Source organism: Juglans microcarpa x Juglans regia, chromosome 8D (genome assembly GCF_004785595.1).
Source record: "Juglans microcarpa x Juglans regia isolate MS1-56 chromosome 8D, Jm3101_v1.0, whole genome shotgun sequence".
Classification (NCBI taxonomy): Eukaryota; Viridiplantae; Streptophyta; class Magnoliopsida; order Fagales; family Juglandaceae; genus Juglans; species Juglans microcarpa x Juglans regia.
The window spans coordinates 10,013,841-10,032,444 of record NC_054608.1 but is presented as its reverse complement, the minus strand read 5'-3'; positions in this window follow the sequence as shown (position 1 = coordinate 10,032,444).

The window sequence follows — 18,604 nt, the reverse complement described above, 5'->3', positions numbered from 1 at the left end:
AGCTACAAGAAAACTTTTTGTTTGTGGTCAATTATTTCCTGTGAAAATAACTATTTCCTGCAAAAATGGGTACGTTTTCGTCGTAAATAGTCATTCTCGTCGCAAGTAATCTGTCACAAATACTCTTTTTTCTTTTAGTTTATTTCTGTCTATATTTTCTAGGAGATAAAAGATCAGAATTAATTTGTGGCTCATGACCACTCTATGAACAAATATTAATGGAGAATATCTATGTATGAATTTCTTCACCTTCTCAAGTGAGTCTTTGTGTTAAATATTTCCTTGAAGAGTTATTTTAAAACATATATATAATATTTAATTATCTGTTTGATACATAACTGATTTAAGAGAATATCTTTTAACGAAATTACAGCTTTGTGTTCCATTATTTCTTTTCTCATAGTCATAATAGACTTTTAACAGGTCCTTAGAAGGGCTTATTATTTCTCAACAAATTTGAACATCAAACGGATCTCAATATGCATAATCAGGTGGAGATCATGTAAATATTGTGCATCAGCAAGTCGATCTTTACATGATAAAAACGTCTGAACATCAAGTTCATGTGGACAGCTTTATCTCAAGCAAAGTAAAAACTCAAACTCCACATGTTTTGTGCATGAATAATTCCTGAAATTGGCATGCAGGTAGACTGCTTTTTGGAGTTATTAGAAACAAGATAATGGACACTGATCTCATCCAAATAAATCCCACATGCAGAACAAGCTTACATTGGACCTGTTTTGGACGTGTTTCATCACTGACTAATCTCGATTGTTTACTTGTGACAAGAAAAGATGGTGGCCCGGTATGCCTAGAACACCTTCTATGATTAAGTCAGAAATATATATATATATATATATATATATATATATATATATATCTATATATATATATATACATATATATATATATATATATTGCCTTACAATGAGGGATCAAAAAGTTACCTTGGACTACTAGCGTTGCTCCTTTACATAGATGCTTATTATTGCTGATAAGAATAGTTTAATCCTCTCCCCAAATCTCGGGAACTCAATTATCAAACTCTCCGGAATGCTTTAAGAAGGAAAGGATTAACATGTTAGATAAACATCTCGAATATCTCATTATTTCCTTAGGGATAGATATATTTGATTGGAGACAGTTAGTTACCACATTAATTGCATTGGGCGATATGATCCCTTGAGGAAGAGTTTACGGTCTGCCTATGGCTATCTTACCCGTTGGGCCCCTTATATGGGCCTCTTGCTCGGTATAGTTGGGCCCATCTACCAGAGAGAAAAGAGCCTCTCTATGACCATTGATCACAAGGGCACCTGACCCAATATTCATCTAATACTCCGTTTAGATCAAAAGATGAGCCCTTGCCAATAAGGAACCAAAAATGTATGAAGTGCTTTAAGCACTCACTTTAGCAAATTATAAAATCGTATAGTCCACTACTAAATTAGGTGAAAAATGTCTTGTGTTACAATTTGAAAGAAAATGGAAACTCTTTACTGACAAACATAGGTACTCTTCCTAAGTTACTGATTTATATATCAATGGAGATTGAAAAATATTAGTGGAAGAAACTCTAACTCAATTCTTAAGCTAAAGTTTTAAAAACTATTTCAATCTGGTTGGAATTTTTCTTAACTAGTAAGGTACCAAACACCCTAATATTTTAATGAAAAATACTAGATATACTAAAAAAAATTTACAAAAAACATACTTCTCCACATGTCAGTTAATGATATGCTGAAAATCATGAAATTTAAAATTTAAAATTTGATTTTTTTTTTAAAAAAAAAACTAACAAAATGAGTCTTGTAAGTAAAATTGTAAGTTAAAGTGTAAGTACATGCAGTACTACTCTATTTTAATTTTGATTCAAATGTTTTAATTTCAATTCAAATTTCGAGATATTTCATGTAATGCCCCGGTCCGGAATGGGTTGGAGAGTTACTACTTGTCACTCAAAAATCATAAATCACAGTTCAGATATAAATTCTAACTTCTCAATTACACATGAATCTCAATGTTTAAAACTCCTACTCCCAAAATAAATAACTATGAACGCCACTAAGTATCAAAATAAACCTCAACCTTTCAAAATACTCAATCATCAAAGCAAAACAAAACTATTGAATAATGCTCAGATAACCAAAGTACCCTCTTTGTACTTATTCCACTATGCTCGCGTAGCCTTATACATGATTTCTAGTCTTGATTCCTAGTTGTACCATCAAAATTATCTGAAAAATGTTATGAAGATAAGGGGTGAGTTATCAACAACTCAGTAAGCAGAGAACATATACTAATATGTAAACATGAGCCTTTTCAGAATGTTCGGTATGCAGAAACAAAACATTTCATTTTCATATGCAGATCTTTGAAACATGTTATCAAAAAAATCAGAGTGACTTTTCAATGTTTTCATACTCAAAAATCAACTGTTCATAATGAAAGATCCTTTTCATATTTAAAGACCCTTTTCATATTCAAAAATCAGCTGTTCATATTCAAAAACGTTTTGGCATAATATAACTGAACATCTTCATCTTATCATATCATATCTTATCATATTATATCATATCATATCATATACCATGTTTAACCCCTGTGGTAGGGTTGTGCTATCTTCAGTGGCCAAACCAGGCAGTATCATATTGTGAAACTTTTTCCTTATTCATTCTCGGGGTCTCAAGTGTGCACACAGAAAAGAACACATAAAAGACCACTTTGTTTCCAAAGTAGGTGCACTCATATCATATCATATTGGTACCAACCATATCACGTGAACCAATATCATCATATCAGAACCAGAATCAGAATTAGAGTAAAAGCAAATAAGTCATGCCAAAAGTTTTTCATATGCATATCATGTCAAACTACGTACTAAACATATTCATATCATTTTCATATGATCAAAAACAGATCCAAAACATTTTCATATCACATGTATAAAATTCTCATATTTCATATTCGCTCTTTTGCACGTTTCAGTAAATATATCAAATATTGCTCATGTCTACACTTTTCATGTCAAAAAGTATTTTCCTCTTTCATACAGATTTCATAAGTGGATGCAGAACACAGAAGTGAGGTTGTTTTTTAAATTTTCTTTTAAAAACATAACATACATATTTTATAAACCAACCTCAGTTCATTTTTTATTTTTATGCAAATCTAGCATAGGAACCCTGCTTACCTAAACTTTTTAATCTTTCCGAATTTTTTCACAACGGTGCTAAACCAAAATCAATCGTTACCTATAATATTGCCACAAAATTTCCATAAACATCCAAAATCAACATCTTTTTCAATACTTAAACCTGAAACGCTAGGTAACTTATTTTCTTAAAAATCTAAATTTCTCGAAACCCAAAATATCATAAATTCTCAAATACCTCAATATTCACTTAATAAATCTCTGACTAATTAAGCTCTAATTTATTTATTACCAGAATCTAACTATAAAAATTAATACTAAATAATATTATTATAAACCGTACGTCTTTTTTATAATCCATTTTTAAGACTAATTTAAAAATGAGCCGGAGTACATTTAAAAAAAATACATAGAGTTTTTCTATAGTGAGACCCAAGCCCATTGATGGTAAAATCAAAACTACTGAAATATATTCATAAAAGCACTTGGTAGTTTTATAACTGGAAGGGCAAAAATGCAAAACCACTTAAAAAGTATGAGCTGCTTTAGGTATAAACAATAACCAAAGGCTTGATGGAATTTCCATAATTACCAAGTAAATCATGACTAGAGTCAAATGTATAAACTTGTTGTTTCTGGAGAAACAAGAAAACAAAACAAAAATGAAAAGTAACAACTGAAAGAGATCCTTGTGCGATAGAGGCTCATCGTGAGGGAAAGAGGTCGCAGTGGAGTTGGGTTGCTGTGGAAGGTGGCTTTCTCGATGGCGGCCCACTGAGAGAGAGAAAGAGATGAGCGAGAGAGAGAAAGAGAGCGAGAGGGCCATGACGTGCGGGAGAGAGATGTTACCGAGAGGGAGGGTGGTGGCTTGAGGTGGTGGCAGTGCAGTACGGTGGTACCAAGAGTAGTACAACCGAGCTGCGGCCATGTGGTGAGGCCATTTCCAGGGAGGAGCAATGGCTCTACGGGATTCCAAAAGTCGTCTATTTTCGTGGGCTTTAAACAAAGCAGTTTTGACTTCTTTCAATGGTTTATCTGCGATGGTTTTGTGCTGGACGTGAAGGCATCCGTTGTTTAGAAGCAGTGGTTGGAGATGACAGTTTCTCTAGGTGTCGCGTGGGTTGGGCAATGGGCTGCCTAAAGGTGGTGCTGGTGCAAGAACGACAAAAGGGAGTGGCTTGGCTTTGGGGGAGTGCTCGTCTTCAAGGTGTACCAATGGGGATACATGGATTCGGCCAAGATCACAAAAATAACGAGAGAGAAAGGGTGAGAGGCGTCTGTTGAGAGGATAAATAAGGGTGTGAAACTGCAAGGATAACTTATTGAGAAGTGGGAAAGCAAAACGATAAGGGATTCGGGGAGAGAAAACGAATGAGAGGATCGAGGAGTGGGGAAAAATAAATTGTCAGCGGTTTGAGAGAAGTTCAGGAGGAAAAAAAAAACTGGTGGGTGTATCACATTTCAAGTGTTCCAGTGGGTTTTTGAAATTTCAGCAAAAATACCCAATCTCGTCCTGAATAATGAGTAATACTATACACCACACTTTCATCCTATTTTGATTATACTAAGTAGTATGTGGCACATTCATTACTATTAGATGTTAAAAAAACATGCAATAAATTATCATTTAATGGTAATAAATGTGTCACATCTTACTTAATGGGATGAAAGTGAGATGGTAATATGATGTATAAAATTTTCCTATTGATTAATGGCATTTAGTGTAATTCCTTAAAAATGTTGTGCAATTTGGTAAATTTGCAATCCTATTTTGCCTCATTCTTACCCAATAACTACTTTTGTCATTGTATGCTCCTTTTTAGACTTTAGGATAGCACCAAAATTTTCAAAATTCTTAAGTTTTTGTAACTTCATTCCCAATTATCACTAAAGTATAAAACATTTTTCTATTTCAAATTTTAAACTTTTCATTTAATCATTACTCAAATAGAAAAAGCAATACACTCGACTTTTACAAATTTTGAAATAAGAATTATATTTAAAAATTATATTTAAAAAACTCCTAATTTTATCTATTCACTTTCACAAACTCCAATATAATAGTTATTATAAAAAATTGTTTTATTTAACTTTTTCTCTATCATTTTTCAAAACTTAATTTCAAACAAATTCTCATAGTTCTCAAATATTCCCATCACCCAAACATTCCCAGACTCTCTCTCATTCTCTCTCTCTCTCTCTCTCCAACACGCTTTTCTTACTCCACCGAGAAAAGAAACAAGTCCTATATGTAACATCCCGTATTTTAGTGTATTTTTACTGAAGGAATTATTTTTATGGATTCAAAATTTTATTCTCTTATTTTAAAATTATTGGATTTTTAATTGTGTTATTTTTATGATTTTTAGTTTACGAAAATTATTTTCGAAGTGCTTTCTTTAAATTAATTATTGTTAGGTGTTTAAATTTCTTCTCGAATTAAATTAACTTATTATTGGGTTTAATTATTTAATTTCATGTTAATCACTGTGTTTGAAATATTTTATTTCACTAGCTGTTTTAAAATCGTTTCCGTTGGATCATTTTCGTGACCCAAGTTATGAGGATTGGATCTCATTTCTTTTCCTTCCATTTTTCTTTCCTCTCATTTTCTTTTCTCTTTCTTTTCTTTTTCCCCTTATTTCTCCTTCGTCCTTCTCTCCCGCGCGACCCAGCCCGCTCTCCCTCTCTCCCGTGCGTTCGTCGCCCATACCCAACCCGCCGTTGTCGCGCCGCCGTGACCGTCACCGCCCACCCCATTTGGTTCCCCAGCCGCCGGCGACCTTACCCCACCAACCTCACCTTCATTCGCGCCGCCGTTAACCACCAGTAGCCCTTCAAAGCCGCGGCGTCACTTTCGCTCTAGCGCCGCCGTCGCACCACCATTGGCCACCATCTTTACACCACTTCATCCTCGACCTCCTAGCAACCCATTGGACCCAACCCCACCTCCGATCAGTCACCGGTGAAGCACATCCAACTCCATTTTCGTTTTGGATATTTTTGGCCTAAAAACACCCCTTGCGCCGCCACCCACGGCCAACCACCACCACCACTAGTTTCACCGACCTCCCTAGGCCCTACCCTATCAATCTTGAGTCTTCGTTTGCACCTGTTGAAAAGTTGGTTATTGTGACCCACGGCCACAGTGTATTTTACACTGTGGTGTTGCTCAGACGTCGCCTTTTTCAACTTCGTGATCCTTCGGAAATTGCTATATAGCGCTGTAAGTATTTCTCCAAAGAACTTTCGTAATTTAAATGTATTTTTGTACTAACCCATTTCACTGTATTTTTTGGCATGCCGGACTGAGTCCGAGGAGTTCAGGGGTCGGATGGATTTGTGATTGGAGTTGTTTGGTTAGTTTGGTTTAATTGGTTTGGTTGTTGATGAATTGTTTTGATTGGATTTGTTGGGATTGGTTTTGGATGGATGTTGGATCAGTGTTGGTGCATGTTTATATCATTATTTCATGCATGATCATATTTGTAAAGAAAACTGGGTTTTCATGCATTGCATTCATGCTCATGTGTGATTTGAAAAGCTATGATTTTATGTGATAATATTTTTAGGTGCGTGTGTATCACGACCCCGAGCCGAGATGGGGCATTAACTCGGTGGAGCTCCTCTGGTTACTCGGGAGCGAAATATACTGAGTAACGTCCCCTGGGTTGTCGCCGGGCGACAATAGGATCGGACAAGATGGTCTAGTGCCGACTCCGTGGTCCTTCTGCTGGCGGGGACTAGAGGATGTCTGGCCACGTACGCACTGGGCACGGAACTGGGCATCGCTCGTTGCTTAGTGTGGGTGCTTGGCCATGTACGCGCCGGGCGTGGAACTAAGCACCGCTACGAAGCCAGGACGTGCGGATGGTCCATAGGGGAGGCCATGGTGCATATGGAATTAATGCATGGTGCATATGGAATTAATGTACTATTTTCTGGGAAAATAGTGCGAGTTGGATTTCTGGGTAAATCATTTTCTGAGAAAATGTTTTACGGATATTTTGGGCCAAAATGAGATTTTGGCGTGTGTTGAAATAATTATTTCTGGGGAAAATAATGTGTTGAGTAAAATGCATATTTTTTATGTGCATGCATGTCAGTTGCATTTAATGCATTTTATATTACGTTGTTATTTTGGGTCATACTTACCTGCGATACCATTTTGTGGTAACGCAGATTTTGATGCAGATGAGGAGGAGAAGGGCGAGCTTGAGGAGACGGCTCCGCCCGAGGAGTGATCTGGGATCACTCGTTTGTTTATTTGAAAACTATTGTAATATATTTTTATGGATGACTGTATAACTGCTATTTAAATTTTTACTGATGTTTGATTGTAAATAAATTCTGATACTTAGTTGACTATCCGCTGCGTTATTTTATTTGTACACTGTTGCATGTACATACACTGACACTTAGTTGGGATGTGTGACTGTGTTGTCACCATCCTGGTGTCTCGATCCCTGTGTATTTATATAAGGAGGATTGGGGGCGCCACACTATACTTATTTGTTTACTCAAGTAAAGAAAAAAGAAAACTACTTTTATTTTTTCAACACTAGCTGCCATTTACAAATGGAGCCATAAAATTGCACCAATAAAGATACATACATACTATTGTTCATTCAATTTTTTTCCAATCCGGGTTGAGATCCAAAAAACCAAGGTTGATAACCAAGTTCCCTACCGGTCCATATTCGAAAGCAAGTATGGATATTGAATGCTACTTGGTTTTTCAAGGTACCTGCAAATCAGGTTTATTTTAAAAATTAATTTTATATAAAAAAATGCATCATTTTGGTATTCAAAATGATGTTGTTGCGTATAAGTTAAGCTTCACAGCTCTCGTCAAAGGCCTGTGGCCTGGTTGGCATAACATTCACCTTCCAAAATAGAGGTACGGAGTTGGAAAGCCCCCTCCCCAAATCAAAATTAATAAAAAAAGCTACACAATGCCCAACCCCTTTCTCGCCCTTCGACTTCATATTTATATTTCTCTCTCTTTCTTGCCGAAACCATATTCTCTCTCTCAGACTCAAGCCACCACCAACGTTTTTTCACAGAGAGCGCCGAGTGTTTGTCAAATGTCAATCATCATCACCTTGTTGGGCCAATCAGTAAATTCTCCCTTTTGCGAGCTGAAACTCTAAATTACATATTGATTTCTCATGAGAAAAAGACATGACACGTTGTATGAAAACTAAGTTATTGGCTAACTAATTTGATTACTCACTTCGTGATCGATTGTGGTGGTTAGGTCTTTTACATTTAGCTTTAACCTAATTAGGGTTAAGTCATTTCATTCTCAAAATTTGACTTAGCCAAATCATTCTTAGTTAATCAGTAAACTTCAAAAAATGTTAAGTTATATTTATATACAGATCTTACAATTATGATAAAACTATTGAAAAATCTACATAAAAATAGGTGTGAATGTGTAGCTTATATAATTATTAAAAAAAAAAAAAGGTTTGAATGTTTAAGAGATTAGGTCATTTAAATTGGTAAGATAATCAATGTATATTATACCCGTTTATTGCAAGTGAATACTTAACTATAAGAATAATACTACTATATCGCCTCATTTTGACCGTTCATGTATTTATTTTTTTTTTCTTTTACTTACTGATTAAGAAAATGACTGTTAGTGTTTTAGTGTATTTTTTTATTTTTTAAATATATTTAAAAATATTAAAAATTGTAAAAAAAAAAATAAAAAAATGAATTATTTGTACTAGTGTCACGCCCAGCAGTCAAAGTTGGGCAGCACACTAACACTACTCTAACTACAATATAGGCTTGAGATGTTTATTTTATCAATTAGGCTCTCACTATGCACTGCACCTAAGCTTTTAGACGACATTTGCATTGTGCCTTGTGATAGAAATGAAATCAAATTAAGATAACAGACAACCACCAAGAATTTGATATATTTTATTTCTAACACCAAAAACTTTCACCAACAGTACTGTTGTCAAAGTTTGTTGTTCTTGTTTATATTATACATTATAATCTGTCACATGTGAATGTTTCTTGGTGGTTCTAGTTTCACTTCATGATTTTGTACGGGCTCCTTTTGGCAACCCAAATTATCACATTCATTTTCAAATTTCCTTAATACTTGTCTAAGAGGAGGATCGATTGACTTAACAAAGAAGATATGATGTCACAATTTCTAATTATTGATTTCTTCCCAAGCAGAATTTGATTAAGGATATCATTAATTTTTCTTATGTGTGTCATGTTAACATTAGATTGTTTCTATATATGGCTTTTTCGATGACTCATTAATTTCATCAAATTAAATATTAGTTCTGTTAAATGTAAATCCTAATCGTTAAGGATATGATTCATGTATGTCACTATTATTTTTCTCAACAGCTAAACTTACTCAAATAAAAAAGCTAGGTAGGCGCAACAGAATTGAAAGCAAATCCTTAGATACAAATGAGAAGCATTTCAATTCTCATAAAGTATAGTGATCTCTATATTTTTTTTTAACGTAATTCTCTTGTGCTTAACTAATCATTTTCATTTTCATTTTATGTTTCTTGCCTTTAATATATGCATAGATAGTCCTTGATATTTATTATTCAATGACAGATGGAAGAAGATATCCTGACTTGGAATATTAGAACAACACATGGGGTAGTAAAGGTGGTGATGGTACTCTTCTTCTATTCTAATGGATGTGGAGGAGCCTAGGAGTCTTCCAATACCTTCCTCCTCAAATGCACAAAACCCTACCCATTCTTTGCTACCTTTAGCCAAGAAACCGAAAAAAAAACCTAACACTCAATCAGTCATATGGTAACACTTTACTAAAGTGGAGCCTATTGACCGTGACAACCCCAAAGTTTAGTACAATTATTTTACTAGGCTATTCAATTGTGCCTATAAAAATGGTACTTCATCCATGACGCACCACCTCCACAATGTGTGTGAAACTTCTCTTCTTAGACTTCAAATAGTTGAAAAAGTCAAACATCAAATGTTAAGAGAGATTTGAAAGGAAGAATGTGTAGTCTACAAGGGTTTGTAAAGTATGCTCTAGAAAAACTTAGCGTTAACTGCCAAGTTTGTTATTAGACGTGAATTGCCTTTTAGGCTTTTGGAGCACAATGGATTTAAAGAGTATGTGGATGATTTGGAGTTTAGATTTGTATTGCCATCCCGAACCACTTTATAAAGGGGTTATGTTAAGTTGTACAACGATGAGTAGAGAAAGTTACATAAGTTGTTGAGTATAGTTGTAGGATTTGTCTTAACATCGATATTTGGACATCATCACAAAATATGAACTACATATGCATATTTTATTGATTGCAATTAGAGATTGCATAAGAAGATGGAAAAAAGGAGAAGAATTGTGTCATATTAGGTGGTGAACTTCTTTATATGCAGTGTGCTGCCCATATATCAAACTTGATTGTTACGGCTTGAAAAATGTTTGTGACTTGGTAACAAGAGTTAGGGATGCCATAAAACATGTGAAGTCTTCTTCAACAAGATTTTCCAATTTCAAGGCTTGTGTGGCAGGAGATAAGATTGGTAGGAGGATGATTTGCTTGGATGTTCATACTCAATAGAGCTCCACGTATTTGATGTTGAGTATTAATGAAAAACTAAAAAAAAAACATTTGAACAGTATGTATATAAGGATGCTCAGCTTGTTAATACCACTTGTGATGAATGAAAAAATGCATGAACTTTTGTAGAATTGTTGAGAATTTTTTATGATGTTACATTGAATATTTCTTGTTCTTTATATTTGACTGCTAATATATTCTTTCGGGAATTGTGCATAATTGAAAATATATTAAATGATATGTGTATGAGTGATGATATTATCACTAATACAACGAATAAAAATATGAAAAATAAGTATGACAAGTATTGAGGTAGCATAAATAAGTTCAACTTGATGATATATATTGCTTTCATGCTTGACCCACGATACAAGATGAAGGCTACGAGGTTTTGATTGAAAAGGTGCAAAGGAGTGATGAGTTGGCTAATAGAATAGAAACAAAGGTTAAACTCCTTCTAAGTCACCCGATCTAACAATACATTACATTTCATGTGTTAGAGAGTGTACTTCTAATGTGGCTTAAGAAAGCTCAAGTACTACTTCCACAAACATTGGTAATGAGTTGGCACCGCTCCCATGTAGATTTGATCTCGTGTTAGACAAATTCCTTGAAAGTGGGGGGTTTTATAGGGTTTGGATCCGAGCTAAATAGGAATTTATTCGAGGGTTGTGTAAAAATATCACAGGATTATGATATTTTATATTGGTAAAGGATTAATGCAATCAATTCTATTTCGTGTCCTAATTCTTTATATGATTGTAGTTATTTAAAGTCTCTGTAGAGAGCTAAAGAAATAGTAATCTGATGTTGACGACTTGATGTTGGGAGAGTTGATGGTGTTGCCGGTAGTGATAGTAATTTGATGACGAACTTGATGCTAGCAAAGTTGGTCTTGGTCTTGGCATAGCCAAAGTTGCAAGTATAAACATAAATACAACCTTTAGCAGTAAATTAAATTGATAATTGCAGAACACCGTGAAGGTAACATCCAAGATTCCCGCAGCAACATAAATGCATAAGATATAGAAAATGGATAGTTTTAGCTGTCAATTATATTATAGGAAAGCCTAACTATGTAAAGCTTATGTTTCTCCTTCTGCAGTGCATTGTAACATGAGTATAGCATTTATGTACAAATCCTCTTTTTGGGGTGTATTCATCTTGTAACAACAACTGTATAAATGATATATGGACTTTCTCTATCTCAACCTGTGAGATAGAAATTCTTAAAACTTCTTCATGGCATCTAGAGCCTAACGGATTGATAAAGAGATTTCTTCCAAGATCTCCATGGTTTTACCTACTTCATCCATCTACTTTCTTCCATTAGATGACTATCCATATCCTATTACTCAAAATATTGCCAATTATGTCTCTCTAAAACTCAAATCTACCAACTTTCTTTTATGAAAGACGCAAATGTTGAATATCATTGGCAATTACAATATCCAAGGTTTCATTACTGGTGAGACTCCCACCGCCATTTCTCATCAATGAAGAATTTGAACCTCAACCAAACCTTCTCCTTTGGAAATTGAGATGGTTTGACAAATTAATCAAGGGTTGGCTTACATCTACTTTATCTAAAGCACTCCTTAGCATTGTTGTTGGTCTCAACACTGCCACAAAAGTTTGTAGTGCTTTTTTTCATGCTTTTGATCTATTTCTTCATATCGCAGCCTTGTTCTTAAGCACAAGTTTATTTCCATCAAAAAAGGAACTAGCACTTAAAGTGACTATTTGAGAAAGTTCAATACAATCTACAACGAGCTTGCTTCTATCAGCAAGCTTGTAGCTGAACACAAAAAATCTTGGTGGTTGCTAGACATCTTTGCAAGGAATTTGAAGTTTTCTCACCATTATGCTTCAACCGCCTGTTCCTACTTATTTTGAAATAGTTACCTTGCTTGAGAGTCATGTATAGAGATACAAACTTGACACGCCTAACTCCTCTCCAATGGCTTTTCATGGTCAACAACCCAACAAAAATAAGAAATAACAAGGGCAACTCAGCCTCTTTCGACTCCAAAGGTCGTAGTTTTTTCCAAGGACAAAACAACTCTTCCAAATCATCTTCTCAACAACTTGGGAAATCCTTTGCCAACCATCAGTCTCGTGGTCATTCTAGCAACAACCCTTCCTACAACAAACCTTTCCCGAATGAGGAAGTGCTCTACCATATTTGCAACAAAAGGAATCTCACTACTCTGTGCTTTAACATCTTTAATTATTCCTTCACTTTTGATAGTCTCCCTCATAATTTAGCATCTATCAAATTAGATGAAAAACAAGAATCTTCATGGCATCCCAATACAAGTGCTACAGATTACATGGCTGGTAATCAAGGTAATCTTCACTCCTTAACTTCTTACTATGGCACTGATGGAGTAATGGTTGGAATTGGAAACGTCCTACCTATGACTGCCTACCATTCATTTTTACAAAGTTCATTGTGACTTGTGGGGATTGGCTCTTACTTTTTCTTGAGAAGCATATTGATTCTATGCTATCTTTATTGATGGATTTGGCACGGTTTGGATACAGAAACACTCTTAACCCATCTCATCTCATCATTACAACTTTCTCAAATTGACATACAAAATATAATAAATAATTCAACTTTTTCAAGTTCCAAAACAATAATAATATTAAAAAATAATATCATAACAATATTTTATTCAACTCATCTAAAATCATCTAATCTCATCTCACTATCCAAATGAGCAATTCTTCATAGTTAACTCCATTTCAACATAAATCTAAATTAGGTGCAGCCTTCACTTAATTTCACAAGTTTGTTTCTACCAAAGTGATAAAGGTGGTGAATTTGTAGCTAAACAGTCACAATGGACAAATCCGAAATTGGGCAAGAAGAGAATGGAGGCCTAAGGCTTGGAGTAGAGCCACACAATCTTAATGGCACCCCAACAAAAGCAAAGACAACACAAAAAGAAAAGAAGGAAAGGGTGCAAAGGAGGAACTAGAAGAACAAGTCCACCACTATCTCATATGCTCCTTATCAGAACCAAGAACTGAAGGCTTTGGGTAATAAAGATCAGACTTAAACTACAAACCTTTTTTCCCATGAATCCAACGACTAAAGTGGCAGGATCCTCACTGCCACCAAAGAATCCATGAGGCTTCTAGCATGGAATTGCCAAGGTATTGCTTGACCTCGTGCAATTAGATCTCTTAGGGCCAATATCAAGGTCCTCAACCCTAAACTTGTATTCCTTTATGAAACTTTATTATCTACTAGTGATACTGATTGTATTGTAAATATGTTAGGTTTTTCATATTTTGTGCATATGCCACTACTAGAAAATGAGGGAGGACTTTTGCTAATGTATCGACCTGGCTTTGATACTAAACTTGTGAATATTTCTAGTAATATGACATCCATGTTGGTCTACTCTAATCCCACCCACATGCCATGGCTCTTGAATTTAGTTTACTGCCCTGCCCCATTTAGTAGAAAGTAGAAATTTTGGAATCTTCTTAGTAATTTAACTGAATCATTTTTGAGTCCTTCTTTAGCAATAGGAGATTTCAACTCAATCCTATCCCAGTCAGAAAAGCTAGGTGGTAAACAGTTTGCCCAAACTTCAAACCCGAAAGGTCTTCAATTATTTATGAATAGGTTTGGATTTGTTGATATAGGATACAATGGACCAAAGTATACTTGGACCAATAACAAACATGGTCATAATCTGATCAAAGAAAGACTTGACAGGGGGATTGCCAATTTTACATGGCTTGAACTTTTTCCCCAAGCATCACTTACAACCCTCACTCGAGTCTCATATGATCACGCTCCAATCATTTTGGATACTTCAAATAGAAATCAATTTCCCAAATCCTTCAAATTTGAAGAATTTTGGCTTAGAAATCCCTCCATTTTCAAGACTATAAAAGAAGCCTGGAATTCTACCTTGATTGGCACCCCTTCCTTCATTCTATCAAAAAAACTCAAAACAACAACAACAACAAAACACTTCCTGAATGGAACCTCAAAAGTTTTGGTCGTATTCAAACCCAAATAAAAAACCTGTCCATTGTTCTTTCCTTAATCCAGGGTCAAGAATTAGTTCCATCGTCCATCTCTTTGGAATCTAATCTGAAAGAAAATATGAATGAACTGCTTTTAAGGGAGGAATCTTTATGGAGACAAAAATCCAGAGTGACTTGGCTCACTACCACTGACTTGAACACAAAGTTCTTTCATGCATCCACATTGATGAAACGTAGATGCAATAATATTGAGTTCTCAAAATAGGCAGAAATCAATGGACTTCTGATCACTCGTTAATCACTGCCAAAATTCAAGATCATTTCCATAGCACCTTCACCTCTTCTAATCCTACGCCTCCTGTTGGATTAGAACATTTATTTCTAAGAAAGGTTACTGATACTGAGAATGACTTCCTGTGTAAAATCCTCACTGATGAGGAAATCACTTTTGTTGTTAGAAAACTTCCTTCTTCAAATGCCCCAGGACCTGATGGTTTTATAGGCCATTTTTACAAAAATTTCTGGAAAATCATAAAAATTGACCTAATTGCTACCGTAAAAAGTTTCTTCACTTATGGCAAACTTCTTAAAGAACTCGACCATGCCAATCTGGTCTTGATCCCCAAAGTGGAAAATCCGAATGATGTAAGTCAATTTAGACCTATTAGTCTCTCAAATGTTTGTTATAAGATTATAGCAAAAATCCTAGCTAATAGATTTAAATCCATCTTACCAAATATCATCTCTCCATACCAATCTACCTTCATATCGGGTCAGCTCATTCAAGAAAATATAATCCTGACCCAAGAAATTTTCTACCTAATGAAAAACAAGAGCAGACTTAGTTCCATGGCCGTAAAAATTGATATGGTCAAAGCTTTTGATTCCATGGAATGGTCATTCCTCCTTGTTGTTCTCCAATAAGCTGGTTTCAAACAACAGTGGATCAACTAGATCAATGAATGCATTTCAACAATTACCTACTCAATCATCATCAATGGTTCCCCCCACGAGTTCTTCCAACCCTCAAGAGGCCTCAGACAGGGAGACTCCCTATCTCCATTTCTATTTATCTTAGGAACTAAGGTGCTAACTAGACTCATAACCAAAAAGGAAAACCCCAACTGTCTGAAGGGTATAAAACTGTCAAGAGAGGGCCCATCCATCTCCCATTTACTTTTTGCTGATGATTTATTTCTTTTTGGATCAGCCACAACCCAAACTGCTCAAGCCTTTGCAGATTGTCTTGAGACCTATAACTCTTGGTCGGACAAAGTATCAACTAGAGAAAATCCTCCTTACATTTCAGTAAATCAAAAATTCCTTTGACTTCTAAGTCTCACATCCAAACTCTAAATATTTGGGTTTGCCTATCTTAAATAGAGATGAAAAGAAAACATTCCTCTCAGAAATGATAGAAAAAATACAAACCAAACTTCAGGGTTGGAAGACAAAAATCATTTCTCAAGCATAAAATACAATCCTGATCAGAGCGGTAGCCAGTTCAATACCTTCTTATGTCATGTCTACCATGTTAATCCCTAGGCTTATGGCAAAGAAGATAGATACCATCTTAAGAAGGTTCTGGTGGGGTTTTGAAGATCCACACAAAATAAAAAAATAAAAAAATTACCCCCAAAGCATGGAAAACTATATGTTTGCCAAAATCTATGGGTGGCCTTGGACTCAAATAAACCTCCACTTTCAACTCAGCCCTCGTTTTCAAACATGTTTAGTCTTTCCTCAATGAATCCATCAGTCTCTAGAAAGAAGCCATGTGAAAGAAATACTTAAGATCCAACTCTTTCCTAGAAGTATCTCCTAAGACCACTGACTCATGCTTCTGGAAAATCATTTTAAAACAAAGAGATTTTTTAAGGTCAAGTGTCTGCTTCTAGATTAATAATGGAGTTTCTATAAAAGTCTATGTGATATCCCGTATTTTAGTGTATTTTAATTGAATAAGTAATTTAATTAATTTAAATGTTGATTCTCTTGTTTTAAATTTATCGGATCTCTCGTTGGTTTATTTTTATGATTTTTAAGTTGTGAAATTTATTTTGATATGTTTTCTTAATATAACTATTGTTTTGCATTTAAATTGCTCTTTAATTTAAATTAGTTTGTTTGTGGGCTTTAAAATTTGTGTTGTTGGATTTTTATTATTATTTTATTTTAACTAGTATCTACATTTAAATTATTTTATTCAACTTACTGTTTTGAAAATTCTTTTTATTGGATCAATTTTGTGACCCAAGTTGTGAGGGTTAGACCTCATTTCTTTCCCTCACTTTTTCTTTTCCCATTTTTCGTTCTCCTCTTCTCTTTTTCCTTATTTTCCTTTTTCTCCTTTCCACTATTTCCTTCTCCTCCCGCGCGCACGACAACCCTCCCTTCTCTTCCCGTCCGAATTCTCTTTAGCCCACAGCGCTGCTGTGTGCCGCCCGTTGCCGTCGCCGCTCCTCCCATTTTCTTCCCCTCCCGCCGGCGACCATTCCCCTCCATTCTCAGCCCCTCTCGTGTCGTTGTTAGCCTCCACACACGGCTTCAAGCCACGACCATCTTTCGTTCGAGCGCCGCCGACGTGCCACCATTGGCCACCATTAGACCTTCAGCTACCTAAACCACCCAACCTCAACTCTGATCTGCCACCGGTGGAGCCCAGCCATTTCATTTTCCGATTTGTGCTTTGTGGCTTTCGACCGCCACCCACAGCCAACCACCACCACCAGTAGCTTCACCAACACCTCTAAGCTCTTCCCTAACCATCCCAAGTCTTCATTTGTTTCCATTCAAAAATTGAGTTTTCGAGACCCACGACCCTTGTCCATTTTGCACGGTTACATTGTTGTGCCGCTACATCTAGCACCTCTATGATCATTCAAAAATTATATTATTGGACTGTAAGTATATTTCTAAAGAACTTTTGAGATTTATATATATTTTTGCGCTAACTCATCTTTACAGTGAACTAGTTGGTTGTGCCGGACTGAGTTCCGAGGAGTAAAGGGGTCGGTTGGATTGGTGGATGGAGTCGTGTGAGTGGATTATGCTGGGATTTGTTGGCTGTTGGATATTTGTGTCGTGTCTTGTACATTGCATAATTGCACGCATCTTCATGTTTGTAAATAAAAATTGGATTTTCGCATAATTGAATACATGTTCATGTATATATTTGAAAATTGGGTTTCATGTGAGAAATGGTTTTTGGGTGCGTGTATATCACAACCCCAAGCCGAGATCATGGTGCATACAGTTAAAATGGATATTGGGCCATTTTCTAGAAAAATGATGGTTTTTCATAAATAGATATGTGGACCATTTTCTGGAAAAATTGTGGATTTTTATGTAGGCCGTTTTCTAGAAAAATGATGTGTTTTGGATAAAATGATTTTATGTGAACCATTTTCTGAGAAAATGGTGGATTATTGTTTTGGGCCATTTTCAGGGAAAATGACAAAAAATATTTTTGTGGATATATTTTGAGCTAAAATGGGATTTTGGCGTACGTTGGAAATATTCATTTTTAAGAGAAAATTATGTTTTGGGTCTAATGCATATTTCATCATATGCATGCATAATTGTTAGCTGCATTAATGCATTTTTATCTCGTGGGTTGTTTGGATTATTACTTACTTGTGGTACCATTTTATGGTAGTGCAAATTTTGATGCAGATGATACTGATGTTGAGCCTAAAGATTCGGCTCTGTCGGAAGAGTGATTTGGGATCACTTGCTTGTGTTTGGGATTGGTTTCCCACTTGTTGAATTATGTATTTTGTGATATTATGTTTTTATGGAATAACTGTATTACTCTTTAAAACACTTTTGTTTTTGTGAA